At 34.3% G+C, this 22,336-nt stretch overlaps 1 pseudogene; it reads left to right on the top strand.

Moving 5' to 3' along the window:
• LOC147601228 (uncharacterized) overlaps positions 1 to 22,336 on the top strand; it is a 213,286-nt pseudogene that overhangs the window by 72,368 nt on the left and 118,582 nt on the right.

The following is a 22,336-nucleotide window of genomic DNA, read 5'->3' on the forward strand; positions in this document are numbered from 1 at the left end:
TGGCTTACTCGATGTTTCTGGTCCAGACTGAGAACCGAATCCTGCAGGGATGCGAAAGAAGTACGTGCTAGCTATGGACATGACTGGTTATAGATCTTGACAGAAGTAGCTGAGAAGGGAAAGGCCAGTGTGAAGCCAGTTATCTGGACATATTTGTCATATCCATTGATTATTGTACCAAAATTAGATCTCTGACAGATTTTAAGACACTTTCAAGTATTTCCTATTAATCAAAATTATTAAAAAGATTTTTTTTTACTTAGAAAAAAATCCCTTGGTCAGTTTCTCAGGTACAGTCTATGTAAGGTATCCATGCTGCTACCTAGATTTCAAGAGAGCTGCTATGATTTAGGAGAACTACAGTTTGATCTGTTGCCTATAAATACTTTATAAAACAGTCAAATCAGTTTAGTCTTATTTGAGGTTGTAATACATATTTCACATGATTGTATTATGGATGTATGCCATGACAAAAATGTGGCTTTATGTTGAAATGGTATCTGTATGTCTATATTTCAGTACAATTGGATTTTGTAAAGTTTAATCTGAATCTCAAACTAATGTTTAATAGTTGATTTTAGATTGGTTTAAAATAACAATTTTATATCATCTTTGATTGCAGATGTGTAATGCTGAGATTCCTTCACCTTAAGTCTTGTTTTCTTGCTGCAATATAGTTTCATATTGTCCTTCCAAGTGACAAGTAATGCAACTTATCCTTCAGACCCAATTATTGAAAATGAGAGGAGTGTGTACTGTTCTAATTGAGAGTCAGAACCAAAAGCTATGTAATGGTTTAAAATACAGAGGAAAGAGAGGTTCTAAATGCTCTATAATGAAAAACTCCAAAAAGGAATCTAGGTTTCAAAATCTTTAAGTGGTAAACCAAGTGAATAGGTAAATTCTTGAGATGCTATTTTTCACCTCAAAGGATGCAAAACCAGATTCTTAGAAATATTATCTGCCTGCTAAAATATGGTATCTATCCTGAAGTAATATTCTAGGAGAATAGTTCCTGCTTTTCTCAAAGAATGATCTGGCCTTAGGGATTAGTCCACAGTCTGGCTGAAGCAAGTTTTTTTTTCTCAAACCAGTGAAGATATAAACAGCCAGAAGTGTGTGGGTGTGCAATAGCTGATTTAGTGCTGGATTACCATTGCAACTTAAAATTCTAAGGTTATACAGATGTCTGCAGAAAAAGACCAACCTCTGTATGAAATGAAAAGAAAAATACAGTTTTAATTTGTCTCAGGAATGACAGTGATTCTACTGTAATTCATCAATGAAGATATTTGACAACAAAGCAGGTGCATGTTAAATATCGTGTTTCAGACTCAATATGAAGGTTCATCCTATACCAGTGTAGCTGAATTAGTTTTTTTCTGAGCATTCAGTTTGCAAGCGACTCTAAAGGACTGATTATTGATTTCTGATTATTCTATTTAAGCTATTTTTTCTTTCTGGTCATATATTGTCCCAAGTTTTTATGAATGTAACATCCTGAATGTGATGACAAGTAAAGACCTATCTAATTCTAACTGCTATCTTGCAATTTTTTTTCCTCCGTGCTTTCTGTCAGTGTTCCTGACTTGCAAAACTCCTGTAATTCTATTCCTAGAACAAATTATTTCTGTATATATCTAAGCTGATAGATCTCTCTCATGTACAATTGCATTTTTCTCATATCCAACGTGACAGATTTTCAAAACTTTTGGATTGACCTGAGATGGTTCTGGACTTGTTCTCTCCTCAATTTCTTGTTTTTGTATTTGTAATTGTATGGACCACGTATGGTCTTATATGGACTAAATATAGTTTGAAAGTCAGGATACTCATTTATTTAGTTCTTATCTTAAATATTTGTTGCTCTTCATGTTCAAAAAAATCTTCTTCAAATGTCCAATATCCTCTTCCCCAGTTTAGTGGCATACTTTAGTTAGGCTTCTCCTTGTAGCATAGAAGCTGAGCAGCCTTCTTCCTTTGTGCTATGACATTTCACGTAAGCAGAGCTTTAAGCCTAGTTTTGCTCACCTTTACTTATATTGTTGCATATCTGGACAGTATCTTTACTGACAGTGATTGTGTAAGGTCTTTTTTTTTTGTTATCTTGTCTCTGCTATCATCTACAAGTTTTTGGTCCTGTCTGTGGGAAATTGTACCTGTGAAAGCCCATGGAAAGTTGTACTTCATTAGTACAATGTGTAGTGTCTAGTAGTGTGTAGTGGAGAATGACTGCAACTCAGATAATAACACAGGCCTCTGACAAACTCCACAGATCAGAATATTTCCTCAAGAAAATGTAATATCACCAGGAAAATGAGATAAAATACCACAAGTAACTGAGAAAATATCCTTGATGGAAAAAGAGAGTTGTTAAATCTATACCCATTACAAATTCTCTAAAGATGTATGGACAACAGAATAAGGTTTAAACAGCACTTCCAGTAAGTAACTGCAAGAAATAGATATCTCTGAAGAAAGACATTAAGTGGTAGTGTTTTTTCTTTTTATAGGATGACAATCACTTGATATTTTCGGTAGTTCTCAGTTAAATCAGCTAAGAAAACTAGTTGTATTAGAGAAAATTGAAGAGCATTCCATTCCATATAAATATAAACCAAATGTTTTTTTCTAAGCATTTTCTAAGCAAAGAAGGAACTCTAAAAGTATTTGGGAGTTATTTAAAGGCAAATTTAAGTACTGCAGGCTGGGGAGCTAATTGAGTCCTTTCTCTGAAACACAAATGGGTCTGGGACCTTGGACAGAAAACTTTGGAAAGCTAGTGCTGACCAATCCAAACTTAAAAAGTGTTACTTTGCTAGGTAAGAGTAAATTAAGACCAAAACATGCTCAGATAGAGTAGGCAGTGAACTGATGCTGTGGATATGATGCAGGATCTGCAGTGCCACGCGAAAGGCATTAGACAGAAAGGCATTAGAAAACCCAGAGAAGCACCGCGACTGTAACCTCAATAAACATAAAAAGTGCGGAGAAAGCCCGTCTTTTGAGGAAAAATTACAAGAACTGAACTCCATCAATTTTCAGCTCCATTGTAAGTATTTTCGGGCTCTCACGGGCAGTCACTATGTGAGTGCTACCTCAGAGAATACCCTTCAGAGGAGCAGTAGTGGACATTGCAGTTGAAGATGACTAAACTGGCAGCTTGGAAGAAACAGGACATAGAGCGGTTTACATCTGGACAAAGAAATAATGAGATTCAGTAATACTAATACTACAGGAAAAACCGAAATAGAAAATGAAAGGGTTATGCTGTATGCTTTTTCATTCAAAGTGTTATGTTAACACTGGTATATTGCTCACTAGATAAAAGTATGATCTGTAATGGAATCAGGGAAGAAATCCCATGATAAAACGAACAGTTTAGGAATCCTTTCAATTCATTTCTGAGTGTAAGTGTTGTCCTTGTAGAGGCAGGGAACTGATGAGGAAAGACTTTGAGAGCAAATTCTAGGGAGTAATAAGCTCCCAGCAAACTCAGAGTGCACTAACCTGACTTGCTTTTTCAGTAGTCTTGTCTAAGGTGAAATATGGACTGAAATTGTTAGTCATGAACACATTTTGCAGAGAAATCGTTAGTACTGAGTACATGAACACAATTTTTTGTAGTCTCTACTGTTGTTGAAGTCTCCGACCTGAATGGGACTATATCTACAGGCACTAGGATAGTGATGCTTAAAAATGCCCCAGTCCCTAAACCAAAAGCCATGGATTGGGAGGAAGTATTGTCAGAACTGAGAAATTAATAAACACTTGAAGTACTTAATTTCTTAGATTCTTGTTGAATCGTATAGGCTCATTTACAGTTAAAACGAAGTAATTGTTAGAAGCTGTATCTTAGGCTTAGTTGGGGGAAAAAACCCCACCATTCTGTAATTTCTAAATCCTTAGACTCTGTTTCTGACTGCTTAAACCAACAATTTTTCCAGCCTTAGATCATTCAGTAAAGCACTATTATTTTGATCATTATTTTAATTAAATACAGACAACAAGCATTGCAATATTAAAGAAAGTTAAGGCTTTTTTTTTCTGCAGCAGTTTTGTGAGTCTCACCTGTAAGAGCTGGGGCAAAGATTTGGAGGTATGGCTGTGCACTGGTGGTGTCATGAGTGCAGTGACAACCATACATGCCCATTGTTTTGCATCATTAGTACTGTACTGAATCTTTATGGGGGAAAAAAAAAAAGAAAATGCCCACTGAGAAATGTAGCCTCCAGAGTTCAGTCTTTTTTATTACTTCACTTTTTTTTTTCTTTTTTTTTTTCTTTATACAGCACCTAATTTAGGCCACAGACAAAAAGAAAATGTATCTTGAATATGCATCACGGGTTCCAAAAATGAAAAGAAATTGGATTTGGATAGCACTTACTCAATAGACAGATATGATACATGGTAAGAAGGTGCACTGTCTGCCCTGTGATAGATTAAACTACTTTGTAGGAAAATTACTGTGAGCCAGTCACCACCACCACCGTGGCTAAATCTTTAATAAAATTCTCTTCCATATTCAAGAGCGAGGTATGAAGTACACAATAAGCAGAGTGGAGTAGAGTGCCATTTATCAAACCACAGCTAGGTCTGTAATCTCCTGCTTTATCCTTTTTTAGTACTTTATTTGTCTTTATTGTTGCAAGGAAGCATATTTACCCAGGGCAGTGGGCTTTCGGTGCTGATAAACCTTTTGTTTTAAATTCTACCTGTGGGGTTTTTTTTTCTTTTATATATTTTTTTCTTCTCTGTTTTCTTTTTTCTTTTCTCTTTTTTTTTTTTTAATCAGATAACCATCCTGTCACTCAATGGGAGTAATTAGTGTGTTTTGGTTTGGTGGTCCCTTGCTTGTTACATGTTCTTTCACTCTCCCCTGCCTGATCTGACTCTCCCTCTCTTGTCTCTATGCTACCAAAAACGATACCAAAGCCTCTAAGATGTTTTAAAAAGAGGACTCAAGCCTATGCAGAAGATGGTCTGCAATGTATTACATAATGCTTTTTTGAGGCTATTTGGCAAGATGGCAGTGTTGAACCATGTTGCAGTTGGCCCCTGGGTGGCACTACATGGCCAGACCTGGGACCAACAAAAGCATTTTTGGATAAAGGCAGAAAACATCATTGAAGCAGTTTCCTTTTTAAAAATTAAAGACAAATCCTTAAGCTAAATTTGGTGATATTTGCTGAATTTAATACAAATACGCAATAATATTAAACTGTTTTCCTCCTATGGAATGAGATTCCAAAATGCTCTGTATATCTTGACTACCTGATAATACCTGGCTCACTTTTGGCAACATGCTGATATTAAGTACAGATGCAGTGGAAGGGTCCTATGGGTAGAAGTATGTGACTAGAACTGCTTTGTGCTGCCTGAATATGCATACTACCAGTCTGTGCTCAGCCTTGGGGGTGATTTTTTTAGTACTATTATAACCCTTTTTATTGTTTGAATAGCAGTTTTATGACAAAACATTTATATTCAGCCTGCCTTTGTACTTGACTGAAAGAGAGCAATCACTGAGAATGATAAGGCAACAATGGTAATGATAACTGCATTTATGGAGCCTTAAAGAATTTAAACGGGCATGCAAAAATACAATAGTGGTCTACCTGCATCTGAACTGGTTTGGGTATATTTCTTGTGCCTGGCCCATGTTTGCTTATTGATGGAGATGTTGCCTTTTCTCCCATTTTTCTCTCTCATGGCATTTCTTCTGCATGAATCTCAGATGTGTGTACATCAGGTTTATCTTACCACAGAAAGATGCCATAGTGAGATGGATGAATATAACCGTTTTTCAAAATCTACATCCCTGAAATTATTGCTCAGCTTAAGTATCAAGTTTACAGAGTTTGTCGTTATATGATCTTGCAGCAGAATGGCCCTTACCTGCCTTTCGAGGTCCTACCTCTCGTGAAAAATGGGGAATTCCTTCACTCTCCCTTGAAAAGTGCGGGATAGTACTGGACATCGAAAAGTAATCCAAGAGTTTAAGAGCAGTCAATCTGTTGCTTGAATATTTTTAAGTACAATAAATTCTACTTTTGTCTTCAGTGTGTTTTGGGGGGAGGCGATAGTTCCTGGATCTCCAAGTTTTGTGTGAGGTGAACAGAATTATGCCTAAGTCTGTTTATACTGTACATTTTTGTATGGATTATGAAGAAAGAAGTTGTACACTATGCATTGTTCTAAAGATTTTTTAGGGCTAGATTCTGTTCAGAGGCTGATAAGTAGACTTACTGATGTTAGAGGCTTTATTACTAAGGAAGAGTTTGTCCTCATGGAGTTAGAATGACAGATTCAGCCTACATTTTTATATACTATTTTTCAATATTTTAAAATAATTTTCTCAGCAAGCTATTCGATATAAAATTCTCTGTGGACTGTCTCTTTTCATAAGCCAAAACAAGGTATATTTTTATAAAAGTGAATGACCATTTTAAATGCTTTTTAAATTTTGAGCCATACATTAAGATTTTATTGACCTCGAGAGCTGATAATCTCAATATACCTCAATTTCTTTCATACTGTATTTTTCCTATTATGTAATTTTACTTCTTTCTCCACCTATATTTTAGTTTTCTGTATTTACCAATCCATTAGAAGTTGACAGTATGCAAAAGCTGAGTGGCAAAATTTGTGAAAACTAAGTGAGTCTAGAAATACAGGAAGAGAAAAAAAATAGTTGTTACAAATAAGAGGTTTGTTTTATTTCATTCATATATGTTATTTTACTAATTCAAAAGCTCACTAACTACATTACATTTTTAATGTATGTATATGATCATTACATTTTAACCTGTTCATGTGTTCCTGTCAGTGCTATTTAAGCTTTAAATAAGTGTAAACTAATAATTCAAATAATTTTTTTTTTGCAAATTAAATATAAGTAATGCAAACATTAACTTGTTTTTCTTGAGTTCTTACAGTATTTTACTGGAATGCTGTGTTCAAAGACAAGTCATTTTCTATTAAATGTCTTTCTAATTCTTTTGTGCAAATGATACCTTTTCCCCAGACCCAGCTACTTAGTGAATATTATTGAACAATTGTCTTTTATAAGATCTGAAAAAGTGCAGCATTATGTGAAAGAAATTTTTTTTAAATGTGCATGGACTATTCAGGAATATGCTCAGTGAATATTAAGCAAACACCTGAAGTTGCTGTGCTGCTGCCTAGAACCAGCACTTCATTACCTATTACGTGCAGTGACTTTGAATTTTTTATTAGGTACTGGTCTCTTAGCCTGTAAGGCTTGTACATGATGTATATCAGAGCGACTTCCAGCAGAGTGAAGCTTATCACAGATCCACGTAAAAGGTAAGGATATTTTTTAATTTTTAGTTCACATGCAGAACAGCTGCCTGCAGAACACCTGCATACAGAGCCAGGAAAGAAATTTGGTTTAAGGGTCAATTATACATGTCTTACCCATATACAGTAAGTCCAGAAATAGGCATGATGAACTTCAGATAAACCCAGAATATGTAAATGGAAAGAACAACACCAGAATATTTACCCCCTAATTTTGTGCTACACTACATTTTTATTGCTTTTTTTTTTTTTCAACTTGGTGAGGACAAAGGAGAAAGGCTTAAATATGCTTCTGATTTATTTAGTTTCTCCCAAAACTGTAGTATTGATATCCATGGTTTAGACAAGATAATTTCTGAAATCAAAGTTGAACTGTGAATCTGGCAGGTAATGTATGCAAAAGAATGAGTCAGTGGTATTGACATTCCTCATATCTGCTAAAAAAAACCCAGTGTTAAGAGGCGTTTGTAAGTATTAAGAAAAAAAAAAACAACAGAAAAACAGGAGGAAATGGTGAAGAATTGAGAAAGGCAACTAATAAGAATGAGAGAAAGAAAGAAGGCACAACAGTAAAGTTGGAGGTAGTGAAGAAATGCATTTATTACTTTTTCACTGAAAATGGCTTAAATGGGCTTTTGAGGGTCGGGGAGCTTGTCACGTAGGTCATGAGTATTAAGTCCTAAGAATATTAGTTTGAGTAATTCAAATAAAGTAATTCAGGAGATAAATGTGCCTTAAGGAAGCATGAGCTATGTACAGAATGTGGTGATAAACTGATGGTTAAGATAACAGAATTTGATGAAAGAATATAAGGGGTAAGAAATTTGGAAACCCAGGACCAACAGGGACATTCTTAGTGTCCAGGTTTCTTGTATTAGGATTATAGCAAACTCCAGCTTAGAAGCTTTTGCTTTTTCTGATAGAAATCTTTTCTTGGACTTTCTTTTAGAAACATTAACTTTTCCATTCTAATTTTTTTTTTTCATTCCCAATTTATAGGTACTTTTTGTACCAAAATTTGCCTCTTGTTAACTGTCTTTCAGCCTGTTGTTTTACCTTTCAGAACAACTTATTGCCATTTCTTCTTTAGCCAATTCCTTATCCACCTTTCAATTTCACTGCTAGCCTATATATTTTCAACTTTAACTAACCTTTTCACATGTGGCATTGTATGAAATACCTTGCTGAAATCCAGATAAATATTTCATCAAGCATATCACTTATCTTGTTCAAATAGAGCTATTAGTTTAGTCTGGCATGATCTTCTTGGAATTAGTTGATGTATTTTAAAGCTGCAAATGTATCCTTTCCTTGTTCATATGAAAACAGAGCTGTTAGTGGTAGTGCAATGAAATCATTGCTCTTGCAAACGGAAAGCCTTGTCAACTACACTTGCTGAACAGTGAATTTGAGTCATGCCATTTAAAAAAAAAGGTCTATTTTTGATAATGGGACCTTGATCCATTCCCCAACAGACCGAGCATGCATATCATGACAAATCTTTCCTCCACTGAAATAATTTACTATCCTAAAAATGAATTAGCTGAATCAATATACCCCTTCTGACATTTCCCTGAGGAGACAGGAGCAGCTGCTTGAGCCGCAAGTGCTGCCTCAACAGTCAAACACCTCACCTGATGTAGGCAAAGAGGCCACCACTGATGTCACCGGGGAGCAAGAAACAAACCCTGATAGGGAACCGGAGAAGAGGGTTACTCTTGGGTACGATGGTTTTACTGAGGCAAAAAAAAAAAAAAAATCGGATATGACTATCAGAACTGATAAAGCTGCACAATCCTTAAAATGTGTAATAGTAACCATAACACAAACTCCAAGAAAGCAAGATGGGAAAGAAGACAGCTATTGTTTCCTATGTGTCATGCTCCTCTAACTACTTGAACTTCTTGAACATCTGTGTAGAAACTTAGCTCCAATTAATTCATTAGATTAATTTGTTTTCAAGGATAGTTTCTGTAAAAATTCTTATTATTTGGCTTCTTATGCTGTATAGATATTTAATGCTTAAGGTGCTTAACAATGAGCTTATTCTCCAGTTTCAAATATTTTCTTCAAAAGAACAGCAGTGCTTCAGAGAATAGGAAAAACAAGGGCAAAAAGTCAGATATAAATAAGTTGAAAAATTTCAGCTGGATGCTTTCAAAAGGTTTAAAGTATTAACAGATGTAGAATTTTGACACAGGTTGGAAATATACTGATTTTTCAAGATTTTTTCCTAAATTGAAATATTAAAAAAGGAAAAATTAAACCATAGAACAAGTATTTTTTAAATTAAAAAATATTACTGATAGCTCTTTATGGCTTAGTATTTTTCTTCTTTTCCTGTGAAAATTAGTAACTTATTAAAGAAAGTATTAATACATTGAGCTATACAGTTAAAATTTATTCTCAACCTCAGAAGAGCTGATGGTAGAACTTGATTTGGAATTCTCCATCAAAATTGTTTTTCAGTAGAAATAATTCTTGCTTTGAAATTAGAAGTGGCATTAGTCTGGGTCAATAGTAGAAGATCCCTAATTTAATTTGAAAAATGATGTCTTGACATTTTTATAATTAGATAATTAAAATTTTTTAAAGTGAAAGGTTATTTTGAAATGTAGTTTTAAAAAGCCTTTTGTAATAATTATTAGTTAATTCATACTAAAAATTGCCAAATCAATATAAAACCATTTGGAGTGTTTTAAAATTACTGAATATAGGTATATGAATTTTTCATAGTTTATTGAGTAAATTAAGTCAGATTTTTTTTTCTGATTATTTTGATAGGATGATATTTTGTAATCTAAAGTAACTTTTTGCCTGTCTGCCCGTAAAATGGTTCCTAGTGGTTTGGTTGATGTATACTATCAGCTGATCTTTCCACACATCTCCTTAACCACAGTGTTTATTAGTGTTTACATCAACCTTTAATTCCGCAGAAAGCACTGAAGTTATTTCCGTTTGTATGGCAGGGGTACATACTTGTAGCCAAGTTGCAGATTTGTATTTTATGAAATGACTGGAGCTGGTTATGATAATCCTGGTTGTTCGATTTGTGGTAGTTGCCTTCATTAGCAAATTATATAATTTTCAGTATCTGACACTGATTCCTTCTGCATTTTTTTTTCAATAGTAAATTGAGGGCGCAGTTAAATACTAAGGCTATATTGCTTTCATCGGTAGTCGTTGATGCTCCGGAGAGCATGTTTTAGCATTGTACTTTTGTAACACTTGAGTCTTCTCCTAAAATCTCGTTCTTTGTTCAGCATAACTTTAATATGTTGGGCATGTCTCCTTTCATCACAGCAGAGGACACTGTGTATTTGTGGGATGAACTGGTTCCATATTAGCAATGTGAAATCTGTTTGAACGTGTTTGCTTATGTACGCCAGTTGATAGTGCCTTTTGAGGGGGTAAGTGTTGGGGAATTGTGTCAGCTAGAGTATTAACAGTTAATTCATATCCTGTAAATATGCTGTTCCCCTTACACCTAAATGCTATTTCTATTGCCTATTAATATAGGATGTATTGATAACAGCATATCAATAAACCCATTTTGAAATTAACGGCTGGTGTTAATGACTGAAATGCAAACACAGTAACTTGCAGTTTGCTATTTTAAGGAAAATCTCCCAAGGTTGCTGTGTTGAAAGCTTTTAAGGTTGTTTTGAATATATGTGTATAAGTGTTCAGGGAGTTGGAGCTGTAAAAGAACTTAGATTAAGTGAGTCTCTGTGTTGTACACTCAAAGTTTAACACATGGAGAACTTGAGTAGGAATCTGTATCACAGTGGGTCAGGCCAAGGCTCCCTGTGCAATGCATGGTTAGGGAGCTTGTGTGCTCCAGCCAGGATACACCAGGGAATTGCTTAGTCTGAGAATCTCAGTCAGGTTTAAGTATAGAGCCCCTCGGTCTTGATTTATCTGGTGTAGTTTTGGACATGTGCAGAAGCAGAATGCTAGGCAACTTGGGAATATTAGTGATAAAAGCTTACGTGTTTATGTATGTATTTCTTTTTACGTCTTCAATTTACATACCAGTATTCGATCAAAGTCCCACTTCAGATGCCTCACTCGGTTTGTAAATCTCAGTCTTTCCCTTTTATTTTATCTAAATATACTTGATGATATAAATTATCACTTTAAATTACTTTTTTATTTAGCATAAGAACAATCTTGACTGCTTTACTTACGAATGGCCCGCTGTGCACATTAGAGCTGATAGAGATGACAGTGGATGTCTGTTTTGTTAGTTAGGGAGAAAAATATATTTTCTTCTTTGATATGTAAACCTGCCTAAAAAAAACTGGACCACATTCTGTTCCACTACAAATTCCTCTTGATTCTGTGGCATTTTTAAGGTTCATCTTAGTCTTAACTATTAAAAAAACATAATAGTTGGTCTCAGACTCACTTTTGTCTGAGAAGGACAGGAGTGACTATGTAGGGAGACTCTTCAGAACCTACACTGTTCTGTACCAAAGACTAGCAAAGAAATAATTCACCTGGGAAGATTATTATTTTTTTTTTTACAATGCTGCCAGCAAGCATTTCTCTTACTACAGGGCTCACATTTAAACTATTTTTAATGTTGGCTTTTGACAAACAATATACCTTTCTCCTTCTATGATGGAAAGAAACAGCTCAGTAATAAAGAATACTAATTTCTGTGTCTTTCACATTGATGTCTGGGAGGAGATGTTTTTTATAGAAGAAAATTACAAATCACATTATGAACTGCTTAAGAATTTCAGGAAAAGGAAGCAACTTTTGGAAGAAAACATGAAGAAGGAGTATAGCAACTAATAGTTTTTTTTCAGAAGCTTAGACATTAAATTTCCTTTATTGAAATGGACATATAAAGATATATATGCAAATGTCTATGACATCTCATAGAAAATGTTTTTAAATGGAATGACTATTTCCATCATGAAAATAGAAGGAAGTTTTTTGGGAGGGTCAAAAAGGATGTGAACATTTCCCATGTAGGCTATTTGGAGAAAAGTCTTCCCTCTTGAATCTGAGACTGCATCCAAACTGTTATTAACCTAAATACAAATTCACTTACACATTAGCATCGTAAAGCATGTGATTTAATCACATTAATAAAGTATATTGGTGTGGAATTCTGAGGAAACTGATAGGAACTGGTCTTAGAGCATGACTACATTGCCATCACCAGGCTTTGAAGTGACTGTGCCTGAGCTTTCTGAAGTATCATTGGGAAAGGCTCCTTTGAAGCACAAGGTTCATAGCATGGGAAAAAAAATATTCAGGAGATCAATTATTACTCCTGACTCACCGTGTGTTCAAGCTGTCTTTATTACTTGTCATTGGGACAATAATTTGATTTGACAGGCAGATTGGATGTTATTAAAATTAAAGGATTTCAGTTGCCTTACTGCACATGCGAGGTGTTGTTATGAAGAACCGCTTCGTGAAGAGAACCAAGAAGACTGTGTCACTGGTTTGATCTGTGGGTAAAGGAGTTGGAAAATTGCCCAGTTTTGTAATTGGTTGGTGAATTAATTGTATATAGTTGTTCATGGTGAACGTTTACTAATGGAATGCATCTTTTGCATTATTAAAGTTGATACAGTGCATCTTTTTCAGGGAAAACAGGAATTAGCAGTTTAGAGCAAGTGAGGATTCTGCCCTGCTACTGGTGTTACTGGTCTTTTTGTTATCCAGGATGAACCTTGCACTACCATTTGGACCCCATTTTACTAGATACTATATATTCATATATACAACAATAAGCCTATATAAAATTATGAAAAAAAAAGAGGAAAAGATTGAAAACCAGGTTGATATAGGTGAGTAGAAAAGGCAAATCATGTACGATTGCAGCATGCTTTGAGGTAAAGTTTATAAGCTTTTTATAAGTGAATAAAGCAGAAGAAAATCTTGTTTAGGGTTCACTGGAAATGTTGCTGGCAAAAGATGACTTTGTTATTATTTCTACTTTAAAAAAAAAAACGGGCAAGTAATGATCTGTTCATGAACACATATAAAATTATCCAGTTTAGTGATCCTTAAACATACTCGGTTACCCCTGTTACTCCTATTTCTGTAAGTTGTAACTGTAATTGGTACAAATATGTAAGCTCTGTTATAGGAAAGGTTGCCACTTCTGTATAACTCCTGTGAGTTTAAGCATATTTAATGGTTTTTTTTCAGCCTTTTGATTAATGATCTTTTGTTTCTACCAAAATAAATGGGTGATGTGCAGCACACTCCACTAAGAGCCTATGTTCTGGGCTTTTTACACTGGTCCAATTTTAAAATACTGGTTTTCAGACATTCCAAAGCAACAGTTTAGAAAATGTCTGGTCCTTGAAAGTCCTTCCATAAACATCCACCACCAGTTGGTAAACTATTTAGATCTCTTAAGCCACTCCTTTGAATTCTTAGAAATATATGTATTAGTAAGAAGCATGTGTTACTAGGATTTTGTAATATCTTTTTTTCCTATCAAAAAACATATTTCTATTGTACTCTAACACTAACACTTAATGTCTTTTTTTTTTTTTAAAGGAGAGCAAATGTTAGTAAATGAACAGGTAAACCTACCATTTAATTAAGTCTACATGTAATTAAGTAAATATAAATTGCCATATGCTCAGTGCATTTCATAACCCCGAAGATAATAATTACCATATCCGGCTCATAATGGTCTTACTTTCAAAGCAGGTGGGATGTTCTCTGTCTCTTTATTTTTTCTTAGTTGTGTTTTTTGGACAAATGCTAAGTGTAATTATAAAATAGAACTGAGAGCAGAACAGTTTGTTCAAATTTATGAATGCAGACTTAAAAAAATCCTGTCCTTGCAGGTAAGGGTAAACAAAGAACTGATTTTCAATCCATCACATGCAGCCTACAGATTTGAAGGTGAAGCAATTAAAAAAAAAAAATCCTTACCTTTTGAATTGCACTCACATGAAATTTTACAAAAGGAAAAAGGAAAATAATCAATAAATTGTCGCTGAAACTTCACGTTCTTGAAGATACCATTTCTCTCTTATTTCATCAGACAATCCTGCAATGTTTGAAGGGCAAATATATAAAAATGTGAATGTGCTTGAAAAAACAGAATTTAAAAAGGAGACTGAAAGGAAATTTTTTAGAATCTAGCCAGTCATAAAAGATGACTCAACAGACTGTAGGTCTCAAAAAACTTTCATCTTTGTCTTTGAAATGCCCTTAGACATTCTGTTTTTTTTCTGAGTCTCTTCATGGCTATTAAATACTGAAATATTGTAAAACATAGTGTAAACTATATATATGTAGAGATATTATTTTCTAATCCATATTATGAAAAATGAGAACAGTCAGCTGTTCTTGCTAAATTGTTATATTGCTTTACTTAGAATTAATTTTAGTCATTATCTTTAATAACTGATTCATATCTGTGTTGTCCACCGTTCTTTATGATTCTGATGGATGGAAGTAAATGATTCAGCTAGTCATCCACATTTTGGCTGTGCTTTCTCAATGGCTTCTTTTAGACTGCATGTATCAGTGTTAAGCAGCAATTTAAGACTATCATAACTAAAGATTTTTCCATGTGTAGTCATGTATCATACAGCACTCCATCAATAGTTACGCTCTCTGAGAAGTAAAAATACAAATGCATAAAGTACTAGAAAGTAAGAAAGGTTTTTCCAAACGACGTGCCACTGGTGATACAGAAGCCATTTCAAAATAGTATGAAACCTTTCACAGACCTTCTTCTGCCAATTGTAATTGCTGTAGTTCTCATCAATACAGCTGATGGTACCAATCAATTGGATTTTCTGAAAACCTGATCGGAGAAGAGTTGTGTATGGACATACAGTATGTATTTATGACTATGGATATTCCCTTCAGCCCGAGGAAGAACTGTGTTCATTTGAGTTAGAAGAAGATAGGAGCTGGTGATCTGGTTGTTTCATAGTTTAGCTTCTAAAGTGAAATGAAATAAAGAATATCAGTAAAAAGGAATCTATTAGGGCAATTATTAATGTTTTCTTATAAATTCATTCAAACTAAAAAATATTTTGTAGAATAACTCCTTTATAAAATCTTCTTAGAAGAACCCTTTGGAATATATTTTACAGGCATTTTGAAAGATGAGTTATCTGTGTGAAAGACTCAATAACACCTTTAATTCTTAATCTTTACCTTCATTGTTCCTGATTCTTTTGACCTACTCTTTCCCCAGTTTTTAGATGATGGTTTCTGCCAATGCTGATAATAAAAAAAATGAAACACAACAAAAAACCTGAGTGTCAACAAGAAGATTCATAGAGGAATGCAATCAAAAATGATGTTGCAAATCAAGCCTAGAATCAGACTATGAAAAATTAAAAAAACTTTCAGCTATTTGCAATTATGGTGGTAATTGCTATTTTAAAATGTTTTCCTTCTTCCAAAGAAACTCCATGTTGTTAGCTGAAATTCTAGCTATTTTAAATCACAGAAAATCTTTTCACAGCTGATGAAGACTAAATATTATAGGCAATCAAAACAACATATTATCTACATATTTTAACTGATTTAAAAAAAAAAAGTAGCTTTTTGAACTTCTTTTAAAAATCGTTTTACTGTGGTACTAGCTAATTACAGCATACTTTTTCACAGACCAAAACATTAGCATTATCTATCTTAAAGCAGGAGGTGGTGGATTTTAAAATTATTTTTAAGGAAATGGCATTTGAGGTCTTTGCTATGATATTTTAGTCCATGTAATCATTCCTTTTCTTTCTGTTATGAATCAATGTTTGCAGTGAAGTTTTGATTAGTATATGTAAACAACACATATAATACATAAAATTAAGGCTTCCTTAAAAATACTGTAATTTAAAGATTGATGTATCAACGTTACATAATATGAGGCCATTAAATAAAAGTAAATGGCTGAAAGTTATATAGAGTGCAGGAAAATGCTGTTGAAAAATAAAGTAAGAATAATTTTGGTTCAAGAGCAATTATTATAAAGGGTATCTAAGTTCTCAGGTTTTGCTCGAGACTCTTTCTCGTACTGAATTGTATTTTGAATATGAGAAACTGCATTTATTTTTATTCTCTGATAGTAATAATAAACTATGATCTTGTTTCTTTTGTTCAGAAACTTGTTTAATTCACAATTTTTGAAGGATAGGTTTCATAAAAAAAGGGAAGGTTCTCTGCTTCATTATTGAAACTTACTAATTAGAATTTTTCTAGTAAATCTGTTAAAAGTCAATAATACACTATGATTTTTAATGAAGTAAAATTCATAAGCGTTCTGTTAGATGTTTTCTCTTAGCAATATTTTATTAGTTATTATCTTGATGTCTGAAGAACAGATATGAGCAAATGGTTTACCGTAAGAATTTCTTATAAAGGCAAAGTTGTACAAAGTAAAATTGGTCTATGACCAATACCTGATAAATTTACAGGATTTCTTTTTGAATAAATATTTAGGAAAAAAGCAAGTGTATACTTTTCTAATAGTTGTTTTATACACACTATGTCTGCATGAAGGAAATGCAAAGGATTGGCAGGGTGTGATGACACAGCACTGGTACAACTGCAGTAGGATCAATGAAGCTGGCAGAGCCCTGGGTGGAATTTTCTGAAGTTAGAGGCCTGGGCTTGCAACAAGAGTGGAGCTGGAAAGTGTCTGGAAGTTTAGGAGGAAAGAAAGTCTTTAAACACAAAAATAACTGCAGCTAACTGTTGGTATAAAATGGAGACTTTGATTAATCTGTTAAATATCTAATTTTGTACTCACTGATTCATACATACCATTGAGGCCAAGAACTTCATAAATATTTAGCACCTTTAGTAAGCTTTTGTGACAATTTGAGGCAAAATGAAGCCAATAACCTTAAAAAGAGGGCAAAAAGGGTTCACAGGTTGAAACCACTCAGTGTTGTTTAATCTGCAGTACTAAATTATTAAATCCTTCAAGGAAGAGAAATCTGTACTATTGAAAGAGTATTTGGGGGAATGACTTTTCAACATTAGAGTAAATCTGCTAAGTTTGAAAATATTATTTTAATCAGGGCATGATTGTTGGGGATTTTGTACAAATAAGCTACTCTTGTGAATAATTGCATAGGGTCACTTGATATCTATTTTTATAAGGTGCAGCATACAGGAAAGTTAAGAAGGAAAAAAAACTGTCATGGCATTTTAAGTATATGTTACTTTTCTGTGTTCCTGAGCAGCTTGCTTTTTTTCTCAAGTAAAATGCATGCTAGAAAAAAAACCAAACAAAACAAAAATATACATGGATCACATTTGTAATATGGCTACATATTTAAAAACAGACCTCTCCTATGGCATTTTATGAATTAGAAATAAAGCTATTTGAGCAGAGGTCTTTGTTTAGTGGTGGCTATAAACCTGAACTTTATTATGAAAGAGATACCACTGAGGTTTTTCCCTCTTACAAGATGTCTCTAAATCTGATATGACATGATACTGTATGAATGAAAAAATAGTCATTATTCCAGATATAAAAAGCCTGAAAGTAAATCTGTAGTAGTGCAACCATACTTGGGAAAATATTCTATAGAATTCCTGAGCCAGCTGATAGACGAATCACTTCTGACAGTAACTCACTTTTTGACCTGTGTGGCAGGGAGAATGTCACAGCAGTAGGAGAGGTTCTGTGATAATTGGAAAGTGAAAGGGACTTGGTGGTGTGGTAGGTTAGTGCATTAGCCTTTCCCCTCTAGAGACCTTGGTTCATATTCTGCCTTTGGGTCACTAGTGAAAATTCATGCTTTGGTGTCCTACTTCTGTTTGTACATAAGACAAAAAGACCCATATTTGGAAGAATAATGTTGTCTGTCCTCACTATCAAACACTGTATTGGCAAGGATCTTAGGGCCAATGTAAAATGGCAGAGAGCTTAAACAGCCTTTATTCCTGCAATATATGTCTATCAAGTCCCCTTTCCCCAAAAGAGCATTCACTCAGGAAAAACTTCTCAGCTGATATGCATGAAAATAATGTAAATAATGAAGGAAACTCATCCATAATCCAAAAGCTACACTGATAAATTGCCCATTTTCACTTGGAATTAATCTCTCTTGCACTGAAGTTAGATTTCTCTTAAGCTGTTTTACTTGAACCTCTTTCTGCCTAAGATTTTTAAGTGCCAGAAAACTGCTGTTTCATATGCAGTGGAGTGGAGCAGTGATGACATCCAGTGATTAATTAGTTCAAAAAGTACACGTTCCCTAAAGGTATCCTGGAAGCCACATTCCAGGCCTGTTTAAAATAAACATATTGCTTGAATTTACAGGTGGTGGTAAGCCGAATATAGATTGGTTATCAGTGTTGCACTATCTTTTATTACATCTGTAGTGCTTACTCTTATTGCTTTGTAACAAGGGTGGTGCAACTAATTGTGCTTAATGATCCAATGCAAAGAGCCTGACTTTTGTTTTTTATCAACTTCTATCTTTCAAAATGTTCAACTTCCAAGTTACATTAGGGATTTGCAGCAATGTGTGAACACCCTAAATTTCAAATCTGCGCAAAGAAGTTAACTCTGCTTGCAACTGTGAGAGAGCTTCCCTCTTTAAACAGGTATTAAATATTCAGGATGGGTCCAGCATGAGAACCTTGGTAACTAAAGCAGTCTGTTAAAGGATGAAAAAAGCCTCAGGGAAGTAAGACTCGCAATTTTATACCCTCCCAGTATCCAGTCTCTATCCCTTTTTGACAATAATTTACCTCTAACTTGAGGGAAGCATGGAGTAGAGATTAAAATCTACTTTCTCTTTTTTCCCTTCAATAATAACATTCTCTTTTTTCTCTTCAATAATAACAAAAATATAGAGGGGGTTAAACAGAGAAGAAGCAAAGGATTAAAGGATAAAGACAGGACAGAGGAAGCTTGAAGAGAAAGCAATAGACAAGAACAGAGCTGTCATTTGACTGATAAATAATTTTCTTAATCAACTGTGCCAGCCAAGGAGGGCCTGAGTAAGCAGCTACAAATGAAGAAGCTTTAACTGATTTTTTTTGTTTCCACTCCTCCGACACCTATCTAGTAATTTAAATGTATACTTTTAATTGTACTGGTTTCTAATATGGTGTTAGGAGCCTTGGTTTGAGACTTTTCCTCCTCTTTGCGGGAGAAAAAAAGTTACTAGAATTGTGAAAACCTTTACGCAGCTTCTATAGTATGTGAGAATTTAGATTTCCTTTAAGTGCACTGAATTTCTTCAAGTAGTTAGATTTTTTCACTGGTTAGGTTTTGTTGTTGGTTGTCGCTGGTTTTTTTGGTGGTGGTTTTTTTTTTTTCATAAAACACCATGGAGCTATTCTGAAGCCCTGAATAAGAATCAGAAGCAAGACAGGATTGAACTCTGACTTTTCCATACATTGTGATGTTCACGTAAGGGAGTAAGCTAAGATAGACATTCTCTTCGTATACATGCATCTTGCCATGTCAGCAAGGTCACTCCCATTCACCCTTCACTTGCACCTCTCGCCTCTAATTGCAGACCAATACTAGGGATGCCTTTGGGATGTCAGTCTCATATCCTCTAAAGGTTGATGATAACAGTTTCAGAGCCTGAGAGGAGGAAGAGTACTTAGGAAGGTCCTTTTGCTTCCCTATTTCCGTGCAAAGGTAAAACTGAGAGTTGAGGCTGAAATTGAAATGGAGAAGGATGAGACCTAAGTTGAGATGAAAGTGAATTATGAGTTGTAACAGGGTTTTGGTAAATATAAAAAACCCTCAAACCTGAAATAGTCTTTGAAATGCTTAAACAAGTTGGTCCAAAACATTACTTTTCAATTTTTATTTTTCTTGTATATCTGATGTCTTAAACTAGAATCCTTATGAATAACTCTTCTAAAAAATAAAACTTCTGCATTATATACAGCACATTTTCATCATCTGCCCATTTATACTATGCCCCATTACAACTGAGGTTCTAAAAGAAGTGAAAAATGTCTAGCTTGAAAAAGCTCTGCTAATATTAAAGTTGTAGAATGAGGAATACATGAACCTCCTGATTTGTAGGACTGTTAGTTTTGCTTAGCCCTCTTTTCTCAGAATCCAGATAGTATTTTTATGCATTTAAATCTTTAATGTTCAGTAGAGATTCTCACTAATAATTGCCTGTGCTTCCTGAGACAATTGAAATTTGTCTCTACTCATTACTATGCTATCGTAACTGTATAGGATTTGAACATGCATTCTAAGTCTCATTTTTAGAGGTTCTCTTAGATTTGTTTTTAATTATGGAAAATGTAAGGTAAGGGTAACTCAGCAATTGCAATGAAATGTTCAGATTTCTAGCTGCCAGCGGAAGTGTGTGTACTTCTGGATTTGATTTTGAGTTGAGAAAATAATTTGACAACTTATTTTTACACCACTTTAGTAGTGGTGTGGATTTTTTTTTTAAGTTTCAGTGTTATTAGGTATGATGCACAGAAACAGGGTGAGAAAGTGATTTCATGCTCTATTTCTCCAGATGAAGTTTTATGCTTTGCTGATGAATACTGATATGTAAACCCAAATTGCAACTTCCCAGGTCTAACAGTGCTAAATAGAAAAAATAAAAAAAGTCAGAGATAGGCTTTTGTAGGCGACACAAAACTTTCGAAACGAGTTGATATCTTACCATGATACAGGTTAGCTTGAAAAAAATTAGACTTTCTTGGTTTTAGGCTCCTAAGATGATGACTGGTTTCTATGCTCTTTAAATAGGTTGTTTGCTACATAATTTTTAATTACATTGAAACAAACCAAAAGTTAAAAAAAAAAAAAAGAAAAATTTATGACCATATTGGGAATTTCTTTTGGAATAGATTTTTCTTCATTGTCAAAGATCAAATAAGCTTACAGTACTTGGCAGGATATAAGAGAACAAAGTTATCTAATCCATGAATATAAGGAAGCATTAATACCTTTACTTTTGAAATCTCAAGAGTAACTCTTTCTTCTCTATTACTTACCCTAGAATTTTACCATATAACTGGTTTTGGGTTTTATTTTTAACAGCATGCTTCAATGATCAGGTGGTTATGAAATAAGGAAATTGCATATGCTACTTTGCTACCAGTTTATTATCTCAGGGTTCTGCTTCACAGAGGTGGATGTTCATCTTGGAGTGATTCTTTTCATTTCTTGCTCCCACCTGTCCATTTTGTCTGTCTCTGTCCACACATGGGAAAATTGCTTATAGAGTAGCTGCTTAGCTATTTCTCTTTACAAAAAAAAAAAAAAAAAAAAGTGTGTGTTTGTCTTAATATCCAAGGGTTTATTTAAACCATGGAGGTTCTCCAGATATTTCATGAGTGTCACTGTCCTTCCTACCTTGGGGACAAAGTAGATAAGAATGGAAAGGTCTCCAGCTTTGTCAATGGTAACTCATCCTCACTCATTAATCATTAGTTTACTGTAGTTGGACTTGTTACTAGGTTGATACTTTTTCTACATGTAATTAGAGACAACATAGTTTCACTTGAAGTAAAACAAAGAAGTTAATGCTCCATATTTTTGCTGGGAAAAGACATCTTAAAAAAATGTTTCATCCAGCCTCACTCAAAGTCATTTATGGCTGTGATTCTTGTTCCTGCTTGTTGTAGTTCAGCATAATCTCAAGAAAGATTGTCACCTAATAATATAGTAGAGCATTGTATTAAGCTGGTTGCATGTCATCTGGCCAGATATATAATTTTGAGCTATTTCTAGTGTTTTATATTTATCTTTAAGATGTTTCCTAAGGTAGCGCTCTGAAGATGGAATTTGATTCTACTGAAAAAGTGACTACAGCGTGTTGTGTAGTTAAGCTATTACTTTGACATATAAGAAAAAATGGTAGAGTATGAGAAAAATGAATAAAGTTATCAATTTGATGAGAGCAGCATAAAATGTTTAATAATGTATCAGATTACATTTATCAAGAGGTTTACGTAGCTGCCTACATTCCTAATGAGAAGCTCTGGCATAACAGCCATAGTCACAGGTTTATGATAAAGTGTCTGAGGCTTCAGATGTTCAGTCCAACAAGCACTA

This window comes from Chlamydotis macqueenii, chromosome 3 (genome assembly GCF_036417535.1).
Source record: "Chlamydotis macqueenii isolate bChlMac1 chromosome 3, bChlMac1.mat, whole genome shotgun sequence".
NCBI classification, from domain to species: domain Eukaryota; kingdom Metazoa; phylum Chordata; class Aves; order Otidiformes; family Otididae; genus Chlamydotis; species Chlamydotis macqueenii.